The sequence below is a fragment of the Cynoglossus semilaevis genome, chromosome 15 (assembly GCF_000523025.1).
Source record: "Cynoglossus semilaevis isolate Cse_v1.0 chromosome 15, Cse_v1.0, whole genome shotgun sequence".
NCBI lineage: Eukaryota > Metazoa > Chordata > Actinopteri > Pleuronectiformes > Cynoglossidae > Cynoglossus > Cynoglossus semilaevis.
The window spans coordinates 2,724,782-2,729,452 of NC_024321.1; positions in this window are offsets into that span (position 1 = coordinate 2,724,782).

Below are 4,671 nucleotides of genomic sequence, written 5' to 3' on the forward strand. Positions count from 1 at the left end.
CGAACTGCGCTCCTCATATACGAGCGTCAGCGGTTCGGGATGTAAACACGCCCATGTGATGACGCGGATAAACCACGCCCCCTGTCATCTCAGCTCTGAGTTACGAAGTACCATGATGTTTTGACAAAGATAACAGCTGCTAGAATGTATGATATGCACATAGTTGATCCACATAGTTGTGATTGGCTGAGCTAACACAGAACACGGAGCAGAAAACAACAACACAGTCTTGGGTTAAACAGTGCTGAGGTTTGGAGAGAATTTAAAACACACAAGCAGGTAAAACATTGCTGCGTAATAAAAAAAAAAAAAAGAAGTTAACTCATCAGGTTAAGAAACTCTGCTGCATGGACTTTATTAAAAGTTCCCGCGAGCTTTAAAAAATGACTTGGTGTGCCGCATTTGGTCCCCGGGCCTTGAGTTTGACACGTCTTAGATATTTACTTTGTCCGTATAGACTCAAAGTAGAGAGACACTCGTCCCACCATAATAATCACCAAGTATAACCATAGGGCTACCTGGTGCCCCCGGGCCCTATGTTGGTGACCTCCTGATTTAGACCATAAACACTGTGTTCAATGATGAAAAGGAATCTTTGCGGAGACTACAAACCCCAAGACCTCGGCTCAAACTTGGACGTGAATACTGATGACAACAGCAACATCGTCACAGAATCAACTATTCTACACTTCCGATTGGTCGTCACCTTCTCTTGCGGCACCACTTCTCCTTTACACCATATTCTGTGGCTTCTGTGTGAATTTGGATTTAAATATCTTTTCATCTGAGCCTCTGGGAGTTTCTGCCTTCCCTCGTTGCTTTCAGGGGAAATCAGTGGAAAGAGACAGGGCGGTTATTCATTCCTGGCATTCGTCCCCTCTTTTGTCCAAGCTGCAAATGCATCTGTGGGCCGTCGACGAGTCCAACTCTCACAATCCCACCACCTGTTGAGCCTCACAGTTCTGTGACTGTGTGTCCAACATATTCCACAAAGCTAACTGCATCCAGGGTGTTTGAAGGAGCTCAGTACGCCTCTCCAATGGCTCCACAAACGACTTTTGGCTACAAGAATTAAATCAACTCTTTTGTGTCCTTGGACTTTTTTCTTCCGTTTATGTCTTTGATTTTTGACAGCTTTGAATTATTGCTCTTATTAAGGCGTACACTTTAGTCTTTAGTAACTTTAGTCTCTTTTTTATGCCTTTTTTAAAAAAAACCAAAAACTTTAGTCCATGTTTTTTATTTGTTGTATTTGTTTTCTTTAAACAAAATAAGACAAAATACAAGAAGTAAAAGTACATTTTACTTCTTGTATTTTGTCTTATTTTGTCCCCATCTATTGCACAAATATCACTCCAAATACAGATGAACAATATTTCACACTTCACATGTTCATATCTGCAACAACGCCATGCTCTCTCACACACACACACATTAAGGCAACACAACATTTAAGTTTTTATCATAGATTTATAAATAGTTTTCAAAACTTTTCCTTTTTTTTCTCTGCTGTGACAAACAGCCTAACGTGGCCCACATGTAACCCAACTGGGGTTCTGTTATCAGGTGGTCTATAAGTTTGGTCAATCTGTACCTTCTTTTTTATTTAGGCTACTCTGGCTGTGCCCGTGGCCCAGATCTGGCAAACCTTTCTATGTGGGCTACTCTGACTGTGCCCGTGGCCCAGATCTGGCAAACTGGAGCAATACCACCCAAGTGGCTTTAAAGGAATAGTTAAGGTTTCTGTTTATGGTTGGTGGCAGGAGATAACCAGAACCAGAAGCCCACACTCCCCTGAATCAATTTTTTTTCAATCTATCTTTCAATCTCCATCACCAAAACCCTAAAAGAAAATTGATATTTTGACCCAATCAAAACAAAGTACTGCAGGTTTTCTGCATGCCCGTTGGGAAAGTTTGTGTTACCGAATTAAATCCACACAAAGGATTTAAAAAGTTTAAGATGCTAGCTCCCCGCGGTCTCTTTCCAGCTGCAGGCGTCTGACAGTTAATTCCCTGTCTTGTAGAATCACTCATAACACCACCTTCACAGACTCGTGCCTGAATCTCCGCAGGTATTTCTCAACCTGGTGTGAGTCACCCTCGGTGTGTACCATGAGCGAGTGTGAGAAAGTTATGTTGATGAGTGAGTAAGAAGCACATCGTTATCCGTCATGTCGAACAGGTCACCGGTCTGTGTCGCTGACAGGATGTGTCGCAGCGATGATCAAAACAGTGGCAGAAACCGGATGGACTTGTTTTGGTGTACGTACGATAAGGATGACGAATAAATGGTGATGGCGTTTATCTGTAAGTTCGCTCGGATTTCAGGGCTTGAGCATCAATAATACTGAGATCTCATTCATTTTCTGATTATTGTTTTTTTTTTTCTTTCTGTGCCAATTGCACTTGTGATGACAAATAATGACGCAAAAAATGGTGAAACAGTAAGAAGAGGGGTGAAAAAGTGACAAAAAAATGACACATCCTAGAGCAGGGGTCACCAACATGGTGCCTGGGGTCACCTGGTAGTCCCCGTGGATTACCTAAGGTGACAACAGGTGGCTCAAAAACTGTACTGTTACTGTGCTTTTTAAACCAGTTACACTTGAAATCGTCATATTATTACGTACCCTTGAGATAGTTTTCAAAAGGTTGGTGACGCCTGTCCTGGACCCACCAGATTTGACAGGCACTCAATGTTGTTCTGAAGTAAACATGTTGGAATGTCATGACGTATGAAGTATCTGATTGTATTTCTGAATATTTACGATGCCATGAATACTGATCAAATCTTTCTGGCCCAGACCAACCAGGCTAGAAAAACAAAACTCTGAAATGTTTCACTGTTGACAGATACACTCAGGTATCTCGGCGCACCATTTCTGTGCACCTTAAGAGTCTTTGTGTTTGTACACAACCAAGTTGTAAATACACCTTGTTTTTTTGAGAATGTTTTGGGAAAACTTCCTCAGACACCAGATGGATGCACTCATTTGTCCCCATGCTTTTTGACAGTTTTAACGCGATGGCACTTTGGCTGCTAATGTAACGTGGTGTGACTACATGTCATTTCTCACAATCGTATCCCTCCCAGCCTATCCTGAAATCTCCAGCATCCTTGGCTGCACCTCTGACAGTTGTCAGATGCCGCTGGAGTCGTGGAAGCCTCGAACTCTGATGTGCACAGGGAGGTGTTAGAGCTCATTTAGTGCTGCCTTCAGCTTCGCTTTTAATTTCAATCTTTGTCAGTTGAAATGAGACAGTGGAGCAAAAAACATGGCCTGTTTCCCAAGCAGATATTACACCAGAACCATGTGAGGCTTAAGGGCTTCTCCACTGAATATGGATGAATCTAATTTTAGTCTTGTTTGCAAAAAATGTTTCTGCTGCGTAAGTTCTTTAACTGAAGGCCATTACAGACATGAAAGCGTTGTTTTACATGTGCCACAGGAGCAGGAGGGCCGGCGACCCAGCGAAAGGTCAAATCCGCTTCTTAAACACATCATTTCCTCCGTGTGCCTTATTTACTCTGACGACAAATGACGATGTGCTGATATGGAGATTTTTTTTTTTTTCGCCCGCTGCATTGATTTTTTTTCTTTTTTTTTTGGAGTTGCAGTTTAGTAATCCTCAGCTTCTTGCCCTCATTTCTCCCTGAGAAGTGTGAATTCAGCAGAAACGTGCACAATAACAGGCCCACTTTCAGGATCTTCAGACGCTTCCGAAAGCATTAACATGACAATGGCGGAGATTTAGAAGGCGTAAATACTCTCAGTGTTAGCTTAGTCACTATACTCATGCAAATATGGAGAAATGTACAGAGGGGCTTCAGGGCTATGCTCTGTAATTGCCTTAATAAACACTTTTATAATAACGTTAGAGAGTTAATAAAGGGGGGATTTAATGCTAACATTGATTTCCCAGAGGTAATCCCACAGGGATTAATAACATTCTTTCTATCTATCCATCCATCCATCCATCCATCTATCTATACCTCCATCCACCCATCCATCCATCTATTCATCTATCTATACCTCCATCCATCCATCCATCTAAAAAAAAAAAACATTCTAGCTTGATAATAAAAAAACATTTAGATTTCTAACAGTTGTTCCATGACACATCACTGCACTGGGACAGATCATCAGGTGTACTGTGAAAAATCAATTTCCTGTCTGAAAACTATCGTTTATTTACAACAAACTATTTTTTTTTTGTCTATGATACCATGACAAGTAGGACAATTAAATACCCTCCCAGTAGGTGGCAGCAGATTGCTGCCAAAACTAGAAGAGGGAAGATCTTTATGCGAGTCTTTCTTCAATTCCTGAGAGTATATCCACGTTGCGTTCAACTAAACGGGCCTAGGTTTCACACAGAGAAATTAAAGGGAGTAAATTAAACCAGAAGATCGTTGGATTTCATTACACCTACAGTACTCTTTGTGATGATATTTTTGTTTTCATTAGTGCCGTGGCTCAGAGAAGGTTGGGCAACACTGTGTTTAAACATGTAGCTGCAGACGTTGGCGGTTTTACACAGCGACTTTTAAAATGAAGCAATAACTGTGTGTGTGTGTGTGTGCGGCTTCTTCGCAGCATTTATTTCATCGTTAAAGTCTCCAAACCGCGCTGTTGTATAATCAAATTTATAGAGTGGTGTGTTGCGT